This window comes from Oryctolagus cuniculus, chromosome 15, assembly GCF_964237555.1.
Source record: "Oryctolagus cuniculus chromosome 15, mOryCun1.1, whole genome shotgun sequence".
Lineage (NCBI taxonomy): Eukaryota > Metazoa > Chordata > Mammalia > Lagomorpha > Leporidae > Oryctolagus > Oryctolagus cuniculus.
The window spans coordinates 74,252,579-74,266,646 of record NC_091446.1 but is presented as its reverse complement, the minus strand read 5'-3'; the positions used below and the strand labels follow the sequence as shown (position 1 = coordinate 74,266,646).

The following is a 14,068-nucleotide window of genomic DNA, read 5'->3' as shown; positions in this document are numbered from 1 at the left end:
TAATTCTGGCCCTCTGCTTGTGTAAGGCTTTCTACCTGGAAGATTTTTTCACTTTCCAATAGCCAGTTGACTCTAACACATCCTTTAGATCTAGTTCCTCTGGGACATCAACTGTGACTCCTTCACATTTCCAGAGCTGGGTTAAAAACTCCTCTGCTGTACTTGCAAATCCTCCTGTTTGAGCACTTATCCTATGGCACTCTAATTGTATACCTGTTGCCTGGCTCTGTCATGTGACTGTAAATTCTAGGAGAGCAGGGACTGTGCTGAGTATCTAGCCAGTACTACATTGTTGAACACTTAGCTTACTACAGTGCTAGGCACATGGTAGACACACAGAAACTATATATAGCACAGTAGTGATATATAAATGAATTATTTGAAAGTCAGAGTCTCTCTCTCTCTCTCTCTCTCACACACACACACACACACACACACACACATACAAACACAGGACTGTCAGCAGGGGGCCAGAGAGAGAGAGAGAGAGAGCAAGTGAGCGAGCTTCTATCCGAGGGTTCATTTCCCAAATGACTGCAATATCTGGTGTGGGACGAAGCTGAAGCCAGGAGCCAGGAACTCTCTCTGGGTCTCCCACATGGTTGACCAGAACTCAAGAACCTGGGCCATTGTCTGCTGCTTCCCAGGTGCATTATCAAGAGGCTGGATCAGAATCAGAGCAGATGGGACTTGAACTGGCACTCTAATATGGGATGCCAGGGCCCCATGCATTGGCTTAATCCACTGTGCTACAATGCCCACCCAAGAGATTATATTTTAAGTGAGTGATTGCATTAACATGCTTTAGGGGATTTTTACAAAATTTGGAGAAATTTTTCAGTGATTAGCTGACATTTAAACACCAGGAGGGGAGGGAGGGAGTGAGGTTGGAGGGGGAAGCCACTACAACACAAAAGTTGCACTTTGTAAATTCACATTTATTAAATTTAAAAAAAACATCAGGAGGAACCTGTTTAATGTTTTTACATTATGGTTTGAACAAATTATCCAGCTGAAAATAGTTCTACTACTAAAGGGGTTTGGGGATCTTGGTCCGGGATGATGCTTTCATTTCACAAACACATAATGGATTTTAGGATGGAGAGTGACTTACAAAATCTCACATCTTTGTGACTGGCAGAGCTGGGAGCTGAATCCAGGTCATCATCTCAGCTCTTTTGTGACAAGCCTCTATGACAGGTTGAGTGGCATCGCTGTCCAGGCTAACCTGTATTCACTCACATACAGCCATCAGTGTTCTTCTCTTGCCCTCCCGGTGGTACCTTCTCACCCCTACCTGCCCCTCATCTCTACCCATGATGGAAACTACCTCTGACCAAGTTCTCTTATGAGTGCTATTTCCTAAAGTGCTTGCTCACAAAACTGTAATGGGGGTTGTCCAGAAAGGCTCATAAAATCTATTGGTATCATGTTAGGACTCTGAGGAAGGTCCAGTCTACATCAGATGCCTTGTGAGTATCTCACCATGGTCAGGCAGGGTGGCTTTTGCCATCCTGTTTTACAGATAAGGAAATCAGACTGCAGGAGTGACAAGAGCTGGACAAAACAAGGCCCACACAGTTTCAGGACTAGCCAGGAACGGACAGGGATGCATCGCCATCTGTCTTGCGAATCGCACTGCTGCTTGCTGACCAGTTTAGCAAGTATCCAATGTTCCCCTTGAGAAGGGACAAACTGCAATACAAACCAAGTCAGCACGGAACAAAACGTGCTCATTTGCTGAGCAGGAACTTAAACTGGGCCTTCCCTGTCTTGGACATGTAGTGGGGGTTTTGTGGGTTATGTGCTGTGCTGCACTACCCTGTTTCCCAGCTTCCGTGCCCATACACTCAGCCCCTCACCTATAGAGAGTGATGGTTACTGTTGGTTCACAGTAGCATCCTTCTCTTGTAATTCCCTTGACTGAAAGAGCTTTCTTGCACCCAGGGCTGGGTGATGCAGGGGTACAGAGACCTGGTCATTTTAGCTTGAAAGTCCCCTGGGGGATCAAGTCAGGGCTGATACCACTTTTCTCTCTGCTAGTCTCCTTCACTTGTTTATAGGAGTCCTTCCTATCTGTGCTCTCCTCTGAACATCCTCACTGTGAATCTCCATTTTCATCTACCTCCAGGGAAGTCAGCCCTCACTGAGTTGTTAATGAGCTGGGTATTGCCCACACCTTATGGGGAAGCAAAGGGGAGTCTCTCCCTGGCACGAAATCAATAGAGAAGGAGCTTTTGTCTCAAAGAGCATGTGAAGCTTTGAACCCTATGGGAATGAAAGTCTAACACCTGCAGAAGTTTACAGGTGGGAGGCTTTATGGAGTTGCCCCAGGTGACTGTGCAGGAGAAAGGAGTGGGAATAAGCTGCAGATGTGGTTCCCTTGGACATGAGATGGACTTTGGGCATCTTGAAAGCTTCTTCACCCAAGAAGCTGGCCTGAAGGGATGAGAAGTCCCTGCCTTGGAGGATTGCTGGACACCCGGTGTGGGGGAGAGGAGGGGTTAGGGCACAGTCCTGTTGGCTTACTAGGAATGACAATAGCCGTGCCAACATGTGCAGGTGAGAGACCTCACCTCTGACACTGGGGGTCTCTGAAATACCCCAAAAGTGCCCCCTGCAGGATTTGGCTGCTTGTCACAACTAAGGGCAATAAGAAACATGGAGAAGACAGAGAAAACACTAGAGGTGCAAGGTACTTTGACATTCTTTCTCTCTCTTACTGCTCTTTCCTCCTACTCAAGTTCAGAAGCACCCAAGTGCATGGGAGAGTGGAAAAGCCTGGGAGAAATGGTTAAAGGAAGGTAAAAGGAAAACAAAAAGACTGGAATTTCTCAACGTAGGCTTTCTCAATGCAGGCTTTGTCTCTGGCCCTCACTACAATACTACAGGAGTATGAAACTGGATAGGAGACTGCAGTTTTGGAATTCAAATGGACCGGACTTTTTTGCTCCTAAGCACAAATCCACCTGTTAATCAACTGAGAATGACTGAGAAAGCTCTGAGTCCTGGCTGGAATTTTACTCAGAGACGGAAAAGTGTAGTGTGTCTGAGTAGGTTTAGAAGACACCTGATGAGAAGGGACCATTTTGTTTTCTTCTTGCACCCTGCTGAGTCCAGCTCATTCAATAAACAGCTTACACTTGACTTCCCTTTTGGCCAGTTTCCTGCTGGGAGCATGCTGAGGGCAGAAGGGTGTATGGAAAATCCTTTGATCTGGGAGGTTTTCTGACAGTTGTATTTCCCCAAGTGCGCTCCATATTCTGCCTGATGTTAATGAGTATTCATCGAAAAGGGATCTCTGTGGCCAAATAATCTTGGAGTCCCCGGACTAAGTATAATGGAATTCTTTGCTGCAGGCAATCTCATGAGCTGGGACAGAGGGAGGCAAGAATATGGCATGATTTAGAGGAGCTTTAAAATGTCGTATAACCTGTGCTGCGGTTAGATGTGGTTTGCGTGTGTTCCTGAAAGGTCCATGTGTTGGAGACGTGGACCCAGTGTGGGGAGGATGAGAGCTTGAAGAGCTGGGGTCTGGTGGGAGGGCCTTAGGTCACCAAAGGGGGCTGCCATTGGAAGGGATTAACGTAGCGCTCATCAGGTCGTGCCTGGTTCTCACAAGAGAGAGCTGTTATAAATGAACAAGCCTGGTTCTTGAGGGGTTTTTTTAGCTTCCTGTTCTATCACATGGTCTCCTTCTTTCACATATGCTCCTGCTTGATGCTAATGGCCTTGATGTGATAGAACCAGGGTGGCCCTCACCAGAGTTGTGCCTTACTGCTTAACCTTCAGCCTCCAACACTGTGAACTAAAGAAACCCCTTTGTAAAGTTCCCAGCATTGTGTATTCCATTATAGCAACAGAAAGCAGACGAGTATGGGCCTTTTAAAATAACAACACATAGGGCCGGTGCTGTGGTACAGTGGGTTAATGCCCTGGCCTGAAGCACCAGCATCCTATATGGGTGATAGTTCGAGACCCAGCTGCTCCACTTCCTGTCTAGCTCTCTGCTATGGCCTGGGAAAGCAGTGGAGGATGGCCCAAGTCCTTGGGCCCCTGCACCTGCATGGGAGACCCAGAGGAGGCTCCTGGCTCCAGGCTTTGGATCGGCGCAGCTCCAGCCATTGCAGTCAGTTGGGGAGTGAACCATCGGATGGAAGACCTCTCTCTCTGCCTCTCTTCTCTCTGTGTAACTCTGACTTTCAAGTAAATAAATATATATATATATATATATATATATATATATTTAACAAGGTAACAACACACATCGTGAATTCCTAGACAGGTTTCCCCAGTGGACACTCATTTGATCACTACCTGATTGTCCTGATGAGGATCTCTTGGACCCAGTGTTGCTGGAAGTACCTAGGAAAAGGGGAAATTTAGAAGTACAGCTCCCTGTACCTGTATGTCAGAGCAGGGTTTTCTGGTAACAAATGTGTGGCAGGATTTCAGCAGTCATTATGTCTTAGTCTAGGCTTCTGTAACAAAAGCACCATAGACTTGGTTCCATAAACATTTGTGGCTCACAGTTTTGGAATCTGAGAAATTCAGGATCAAGCTGCCAGCAGATTCAGGGTGCAGCAAGAGCCTCTTACTGGCTCCTAGGTGGCCACGTTCTCAGGGTGTCTTCCTGTGGCATAAAGGAGCCACTCTGGGCTGCCCAGCCCTTTGAAAGGGCACCTGTTCTCAACATGGAGGCTCCCGCCTCATGACTGACTTACCCTCCATAAACTATCACCCTCAGGATTAGATTTTAACAAACACGTTTTTTGGGGGGAAGAGACCTAGACATTTAGTCCATAACAGATCCTCGTGGATGTTTTCAGCACTGCTTTTTAGGTCAGACATGCTTTGGGACAATTTCAGATTTGCTCTTAACTCAGTCTCCTGGGCTCCAGAGCATCTGAAGAGGGGGCTGCCGCAGTGGTCTTCACAGCTGAGCACTGTGGAGCACTCACATAAGCAGCGTGTAGCTGGGCAGCACCGCAGCCTGTGTCCCTGGGGTGCTGTCCTCCTGTAGAGGACCTTCTGAAAGCTGAGCACATCTTGCTGCCTCTCACATCCCAACTTCATTGCCCACCATCCTGGGCACCCTCCACCAGCCTTAATGCCTTCTTTCCATGTTCTGATCCACTCCCCAGAATATGCTTCACTTTCTGGACTCTGCAGTGCAGTCATGTGGCCTTTTAGTCCAAGGCTTGCTTGTGGTGGAGGGAGTGGCTTACAGCATCAAACCCTTCCCATACTGGGACTCCAGACAGAGGCAGGGTGAAAACTCTGATACCTGCCATTGGGTTGCAGAGCCTGGAGGAGAAAGAACCCCACAGTGAGGAAAATTCTTTCCAAGGTTCAGCTTATTACTTTCTCAATCCCACACATGTAACTTTTGCCCTTGCTGTAGAAATTGTATTGATTTATAATAAACCTCTGCTCATGGAAAGAAAACGAGAGCGCAGAGCACACGACTGAGTTACTGTGCTTGCAGCTACCATTTGGGGTGGCTTGGGAAATTACAACTTGAAGTGTGGTCCTCGGTGTTCTTGGGGGGACCCTCTCTGGAAGCCAGGGAGTGTGCAGCTCCTTCATCCGTCCATAAGGAGTCTCAGTTCCTTCCAGAGGAAGGAGAGAACTAGGCCGGAAGTGGAGGAGTTTACCAAGTCCTAGGAAGCTCTCAATACCAACAAAAGACGCCATCTTTGTCCACCTCCAGTTTTGCTCCAGCACAGAACTGCCATCTCCAGAGGCTTGAATGAAGAAGATCGTGACCATCAGATTCTGTGTTCTGCTGAATTGTTGTTATGTGTGGATATTAAAAAAAAAAAAAAAACCTTGCAGAAATGTGAGGGGTTAGAAAGTTTGCTGCTTTCTTATGCTTCATCGAAACTGCTCTAAGATGTGTTGCCTGCTGCTAAGAGATACATCAAATGGAAGATCCCAAAGTAGATTATGTTGTCTGCCGCCAAGAAAATCTCAATGTGTTCCAAAGTGTAGAAGGAGCCCTAGCCACATTTTCTGACTGGGATACGATAGCATGGGGAAGATAAAATACAAATCAAAAACCGATAATAAATGGAATAAAAAATAATTTTCACAAATGACTACTGGCAGAAAGATGAAATAAAATGGAATTATGGTATATTTTGAAAATGAGTAATTTGATGCAAATGAGAATACTGTGTAATTAAATCATAATCATTTCACTTCTGGATGAGAAATGATGATGTAGGGTGCCTTTTGTTGCACAGAGTGAGAGGAGGAATCAGGGCAGGGGTCTGCACCTTCCCCTGAGAAGACAGCTGCAGAAATTGGAGCCACTTACCCAGGAGAAGTATCTGTTACCAGAATTGCCCCTGAAACAAGGAGGTATGCTCAGGGAGGGAGGGAAGATGGACTCATTTCATAGGAGTTAGCTGAGGAGGCAGACAAGAACATTTGTGATTTCTCCCTAAAATACAAGGAAGTGGAGTCAAAGGCAGCAGCAAGGCATCACCCTGAAAGTGACAGCAGGCCTCATTTTCAAAGGAGGGGCCAGCCCAGGCTAACTGGCCTGAATCGCAAATGTCCCTCCAAGACACAGCCTTACCTGGGCTAGCAGCTGCGTAGGCCCTGGGCTGCTGCCTGTGCCGAGCGCCTGAGGAGCCAGCCCTGATTTGCCCCTTTGGCGCTCCTCAGACCTACGCATGTCTCAGGGCACAGGCCCAGGGAGCATAAGCACTGCCACCACAGAGCCCAAGAGCTGTCCCCTCCTCTCTGCCAGTGGAGGCTGCAGGTTTTCCTGCTCCCACCATGGCCTCTTCCGGAACTCACAGAGCAGGGGCCACCTTCCACCCGATGTCTTTTCCTTTCCTCTCCCTTTCCCTTTCTCTTTCTTTCTTTTTTTTTACATTTTAAAAAATATTTATTTTATTTATTTGAAAGAAAGAGTTACAGAGAGAGGTAGAGACAGAGAGGGAGGTCTTCCATCTACTGGTTCATTCCCCAATTGGCTGCAATGGCTGGAGCTGTGCCGATCGGAATCCAGGAGCCAGGAGCTTCTTCCCGGTCTCCCATGTGGAGACTTGGGCATCTTTTACTGCTATCCCAGGCCATAGCAGAGAACTGGATCAGAAGAGAATCAGCTGGGACTAGAACCAGTGCCCATATGGGCAGGATGCCGGCGCTTCAGGCCAGGGCATTAACCTGCTGCGCCATAGCGCCAGCCCCCTTTCTCTCTCTCTTTCTCTTTCTTTTTTTCCCTCCCTCCATCCCTTCTTTCCTTTCTTATTTATTTATTTATTTAGTTTTAAAGACAGAGTTAGATAAAGAGAGAGAGGTCTTCCATACGCTGGTTCACTCCCCAGATGGCTGCAACGGCTGGAGCTGTGCCGATCTGAAGCCAGGAGCCAGGAGCTTCTTCCAGGTCTCCTATATGGGTGCAGGAGCCCAAGGACTTGGGCCATCTTCTGCTTTCCCAGGCCATAGCAGAGAGCTGGATCGGAAGAGGAGCAGCCGGGACTAGAACCGGCACCCATATGGGATACTGGTGCTTCAGGCCAGGGTGTTAACCTGCTGCGCCATAGCGCCGGCCCCCTTTCCTTCTCTCTCTCTTTTTTTCCCCTCCCTCTTTCCCTCCCTCCCTCCCTCCCTCCCTTTCTTATTTATTTATTTATTTATTTAGTTTTAAAGACAGAGATAGATAGAGAGAGGTCCTTTATCTGCTTGTTCATCCCCCAAATGGCTGCAATGGCCAGGGCTGGGCCAAGCCAAAGCCAGGAGCTTTTTCTGGGTCTCTGATGTGGGTACATGGGCCCCAGAACTTGGCATCTTCCGCTGCTTTCCCAGGTCATAAGCAGAGAGCTGGATCGAAAGTGGAGCAGCCAGGACTTGAAGCAGCATCTACGTGGAATGCCAGTGCTGCAGGCAGCTGCCTCACCACAGCCCTGGCCCTTGCTCCTTTCCTTTCCCAGTGTGCACAGGACTGTCAGTCTGGCAGGGGCTACAGCATGCAGGCCTGGCAAGCACTCCCACAGGATGGGCCGTGCAGCCGCATGGGATGAAATGTGAATTCTGCCCATGTGCAGGTGGGCCCAACAAATGCCTGAAGCTCAGAATGTGGCTGTGCCTCCTAGGACCAGTGCTGCTGTCCTCAGGCAGCACCTAGGAGGACACACAGTTGGGACAGGGCCCCTGCCTGCATTGCACATGGCTTCTGAGGAAGTGTGGCCGAAGCTCCAGCCTCACTCCATCCTGCCAAGGTGGCAGCAATTGGTGACCCCCATTGGTGGACCTCATTGGCTGGAAGGTGACCTTTGGGTCCAGAGGGACACCCTGTGCCTGCTGTGTCTTATTCTGCTTTCCATTCTGGTCAGCCAGCTACACTGCCATCCTGTCTCCTCATTGCCCTTCTTGCCTTCACCCTCACAGCTTTTCCTTCACCTTCCAAATGTCAGCCAGAGAGTGACCTTTCTTCAACACCAGTCTGTGCATGTCTCCATCCTTTAAATTCTTCAGGGTCTGCCCATTTTCCCTCTGGATGAGGTCTGCATGCCTTATGGAGACTACAGCATCCTGTCAGCCTTTGCCAGACATATTTCCCTTCCTGCTCCCTCCGTCCCCCAGCTCCATTCACCAGCATCTCTGAATGACTCAGTCTTTCTTGATGTTGGCTGTCTCCTGCTCTCCTCACTGTCTGCTCAGACACCTGTACCCCTCTTCGTCGGGGTGCCTCAGCCCAGGCTTTAGCTGCAGAGCCTGCTCCAGTCTGTGAAGCCTGGGTCTGGTGCCTTGTGAGCTCTGGAGGTATGTTTTGCCTCCCCATCACAGCAGGTATCAGATCGATCTCTATTTGCTTGTTTTTCTGATCAATTCTTCTGCTCTTTTCCCAGTGTTCTACCAGGGCAGGATTTCCCTTCTAATTGTTCTTTCATTTATTTGGCTCCTGATGTTGAACAAATACATGTAGGGTCACAGTTAACAGTAAGTGTACCTACCATCCTACTGGCTGCTGCACCTGCTGCAGGGGAGAATGGGAGGACTTTAGACGTTGCCCACCTTTGGTGGACTCCAGAGCCCTCAAGAGAGGAGACTGCTCACATGGAGGGTCAGCACCAACCAGGGGCTCGGAGACAGGTCAGCTTCATCCAAGGATGATAAGAAATATGGATGGAGAGGCGAGGGTGTATGAATGGCATTTGTGTATCCTAACTGAGCCTGCCTTTGCAAAGTGCCCAAATGTGGCTGCACCCACAGCCAAATGCTTTTTGTGTGTGATTGGAAGCCACAATCAGCCAATTTTTACCATCACAGAGGCTCCCCCAAGGAGTTTGTGTTCCTGAACCTAACAAGATCCAGAGGGACTGAGTAGGATTTGCTTCCCTTTGTTCTTGTATCAGAACTCCAAATAGGTTTGAATTGTACTGGGGGAATCTGGGTGGAAGAAATGGGTTCCTGCCACCTTTTAAGTGACACGTGGCCAGCAAGTATCTGAAGACAGAGGCAACCCTTTAGCCTTTGTCATCCCAGACTATTGCTCCTGAATTTCCAGTTTTTCTCCAGGTACTTAGAAGATGAGTTTATGAGCATGCAGAGAAGCTGGTGCAAGACTGTTGATGCAGATCCAGTCGTTCAAGGAGAAAGGGGGGGCTTGAGTATTGGCTAGCCATGCTGTTTTTCTGTCACTGGGATGTGCCAGGACCTGGAGGAAGTCTCCTCAGCATGGCTGGAATCCATAGCAGTGAATCGTAGTGTTCCAGCAAATTTCATTTCTTTTAGTTTCTTCCAGGACACAAAATGTGATTGCATCATCTCAGTACCTGCTGCAGGTAGTGATACTTTGGAAAGTGGAGTGTGGGCGGGAGTGACATGGGTCATTCTTTGGCCTGGCACTTGAATGCCTCCTGTGTGGTCCTCCACAGAGGCTCAATGGTGCACGGGTCCCGAGAGGACTGCATGGAACAGAACAGTTCTTACCCATCCCTCCTCCCCTGCTGACTCAACGTGGTCTGTGAGTCGAGCAAGGAACAAACCTTTGCTGGTTTAAGCCACGGAAGCATGAGCATCATTTGTAAAGTGCTGAGCCAACTTTTGCACAGCAACCCTTTAGCCTCTGTCATCCCAGACTATTGCTCCTGAATTTCCAGTTTTTCTCCAGGTACTTAGAAGATGAGTTTATGAGCATGCAGAGAAGCTGGTACAAGACTGTTGATGCAGATCCAGTCGTTCAAGGAGAAAGGGGGGGCTTGAGTATTGGCTAGCCATGCTGTTTTTCTGTCACTGGGATGTGCCAGGACCTGGAGGAAGTCTCCTCAGCATGGCTGGCACCACACTGTTGTTCCCAAGTGTGCCAGATGCTCAGGGAGAACAGGCTGTGTTATCCTGCTCCTCCCACTTCCGTAGGAGCCCTTTGCCCATGTGCCCATGAGCACTGGAGGCCATCAGTGATGGATAGACTCTGCCAGTGTTCCGAGTCACCATGCTGCTGTCCAAGCCATGACAGTAGCAAATCCTTCTGTATTGGGGGTCAGACAGATGTGGGCTGGAAATCCTGCTCTGGCATTTGAGTGACTTAGGGCAATTTGATATCTTTGAGTGCCATTTTCAACTATAAATATAAAAATATATCTTTATAGATCTCTCTCTACATATAAATAAAAATACCCATGTGGATTTCTATAAATGGAGATTGTGGGGAGCAACTCGGACTAGACTGTTACTGGAATTAAGACTTATTCTATACATCTGCTCTCCCACAATATGGCGCTGGGAGAGGAGCAAACAGCTTCTACCCAGCTGCCTCTCACCAACTTGACAAGCTGCAGGAGCTGCTCCTGATTGGAGGAGAGCAGCGTACTCGGCGTGTGGGTAGCAGAGTTGGGATTGGTGGAAGAGGACTATAAAGGAGGAGAGAGACAACATGCACCAGGAACATCTAAGGGGAACATCTATCTGAAGGAGCACCTGTGCAGCCCCCGAGAGAGCCGGCCGGCGGTGTGCCGCTCCCCCGCGGAAGTGGGGAAAGTGGCTAGGGGGAACCGCCCTTCCACGGAGGTGGAAGGGACGGTAGCCAACTCGGGAAGAACCAGCAGCAAACCCAGGGAGGGCCGAGCAGACAAAAGAACAGCGCAGGGTCCTGTGTCGTTCCTCCATGAAGACGGGGAGCGACAGAGATAAAAATTATGCTTTTCACTCAGCCTCATCTTCCATATGTCCTGCGTATTTGTTAGGTTTTTCTGTGGTCAGAAATCTGATAATGATGACCACACACTGAGTCCCGTCAGGCTTTACCTGTATTAACTCTCACTTGTGTTAACCCGCTTAACCCTCACAATAAGCCTATGAGTTAGGCTGTATTATTTGTGAGCTCCATTTTACAGATGAGGAAACTGAGGAAGAAGACTGGACATTCTATAGTTCACACAGCTGTAGTGTTAGAGCTAACTTCAGGCACAACCAGGCAATCAAGAGTCCCTGTTCTTTACTACGAGGTCTAGGTGATGGTGATGAAGGGAAGGAGGGGAATGATGAGAATGTTGGCGTGGGACCCTTTGCTCACAGGAGAATTGAACTATATGCTGTGTCCATTTCTATCTCTGTGGCTTCCATGGCTCCTACCTTGGGCACGTGCAGGGTCTTCAGGTTGGGGGGAGTCTCTGTTGGCTCTCTTGGCTCAGCCCACAGTGTCTGTGTGCACCAGTGGCTCTACCTGTCCTGGCAGTGGTTTCAGGCTCCTGTGAGGCACACTGCTTCTCCTGTCCATGTCACCCCATGGCTTCTATTAGGAAATGCCAGCAGCACACAATTGCCAACTGCAGTAGGCTGGGACTATCCCAGGAGCACTGTGGTGTCCATCTGGTATTGTGGTGGCCACCTCTGTCTCGGCATCTCCCAGCACAAACTGTGGGGATAGGTCTATGCTGGCTTCCCCTGGAGATGTGATAATTGAGTTATGATAGGAAAAAAATTGTGGAGCTAGGTGATAAAATGGGCCAAAGTGAGGAAAGAGCATGTTCAAATGCTGTGAGGTGTACCTGAGCTTGGAAAGTTGGATGCTGAGATGCTGCTCTCAGCCATGGTATCTGCAGGGCTCCCAGCTCAGCTGTGCTCACACGGGACCTGGGATTGAAGACTTCCTCTGCTAGTGCATGCTGCTGCAAACCCTTCCATGATGGATGGGGATGACAGCCGTTTCCAGACCCAGGCTGTGAGGAAGCCATGAATCCAAGCATAAGGATGAGAGCTCTGTGGCAGTCATAGGCAGTCAGCCTTGAATACATGGCCTCAGGCAGATACTGCATTGCTCCTGGCACCCAGTCTCAAAGACACCTGCTCAAAGGAGATGACGAGGTCAGGATAATCTTTTCTTTTCAGAAAGGAAGAGCCAGACAGTCTTGACTCTGAGGAGGCCATTCACTAATTGGCTGCAGAGCAACAGGTACAGAGGCGACAGTGGAAGGTGTGCCCTTGAGAAATTTCTACAAATACCCAAGCCTTCCAGGGTATATTGTGAGTAGGTTGCCAGTCTCTGCCTGCTGGACTTAGCACGTGTCCTGGAGGCTGCATTCACTAATGGGGTATGTGTGTGTCTCTGAGCCAAGAAGGACCATGTCTTGCACAGCATAGATGAGGGGAGAGCTGGATTATTTCTCTCTATCATATCAGAATGAAATGGGTCACTGGGGCCCTGTAGGAATGTTAGTTTAGGACCCCTTTATCTGATCTCCAGAAGGTAAGAACTGGGCATCACCAGCTTCCTTTGATTCTTTGTGGTAATCAGAGACTCTTGAGGTCATAGCAATGCAGGCTTGCATTCCATCATTAAGTCACTGTATTCCCTTAAACATGTCAGTGAATTTCTCAGAACTTCAGTGTCTTTCTCTTTGGTGCTGTGAGGAGTCCTAGAAATCGTGTTATCTAATGTGTGGGAGCCACATGTTGCCATGCCTGGTGCACAGTAGACCTGACTTTAGAGCTTCTCTATGCTCTGCTTGCATTGGTGTGGACAAGTCATTGCCATCACACATGACCCAACCTACTAACTGCTGAGAATGTCTCCAGTTTCTCACCAAAGGACCATCAGCCTGATCAGAACATGAATTATTTATATCCCAGGGCCACCCTGGCTGTTTCCTACGTGCAGTACCAGTCTCTAACCCTCCCTATTCCCCACCTGTCACTCTGTGCTTGCTGGCTTGCTGCCTAGGGAGAGTTCTGTTGTCAAACTGGGTGGCTTTCCTGGCAGCTCAGTCCTGTGACTTGGGGTCAGAAATGTACAGATCTCACCCTTCAGTATAAGGCGAGGTTGGCGCTGGATGGTGATGAAACCAGAACTCCTCTTCTGAGGTCCATTGCTATCAGTGACCCTAGGGCTGCCTAAGTACGAGGAAAGCTGGCCTTTGCCCACTGTCTGGAAGATCAGAGCAAGCCTGCCACCCATGATGATGACATTCAAGGTGGCAATTACCCTGCACAATGCCTGTCCCCCCTTAAATTTAATACAGAAATCAGGTGTGTCATGAAAGGGTCTGGAAAGGCTTTAATTTTCTCATTCATCTGAGGCACTGTGCAGACTGAAGTGTCCCTGCTACAAAAGCTCTGTCCATCATGTGCTTGCTGAATACAACCCTTAGACCAGGCCTGCAGTTTGCCCAGACAGCACCACAATGGGGCTCAATCAAGGCTCAGAACCTTGACCTCTCCTCCCAGCTCCTCACACCTGTCCCTGCTTCCCTCTTTCTGAAAGAAAGAATGAACGTATTGTTGAGTATTTCTTTGATGCTTATCGTTGGCCAACAGGAGGTATCTGCTGTCACTTGTGACCCTTTCGGTGTTGCTCCTTAACCTTTTAATCCAATTTCCTTGGCAGGGAGGTGGTCAAGAGTCTGTCACTTTCCCCAGCTGACATCTCCCTTCCAGCAACTGAAGAGGGAAAATCTACTCCTTTGGCAAATGTGGAAGTTTCTCCTTAAACCGTCTACCCGTGAGACCTGCTGTTCCATTCAGTCTTTCTTCTAGTTCCAGAGCTGAGTAAACTTGGACTCGGCTCCACAGGTATTAACTGGCAATCAGAACTTAAATGCTCCACTTAGAC

The 14,068-nt window shown here is 48.8% G+C and overlaps 1 long non-coding RNA gene across 9 annotated transcripts in view; it reads left to right on the top strand.

The window, feature by feature from the left end:
• Window positions 1–14,068, top strand: part of LOC103352282 (uncharacterized) — a 387,286-nt gene that overhangs the window by 208,063 nt on the left and 165,155 nt on the right. For 4 of the 9 annotated variants that reach the window (XR_011382482.1, XR_011382480.1, XR_011382478.1 and 1 more), the window contains one exon: window positions 13,844–14,028. The exons of the other annotated variants lie outside the window; for them this stretch is intronic. This is a non-coding gene — a long non-coding RNA (uncharacterized lncRNA). The remainder of the gene's footprint in view (window positions 1–13,843; window positions 14,029–14,068) is intronic. 9 annotated transcript variants of the gene reach the window in all.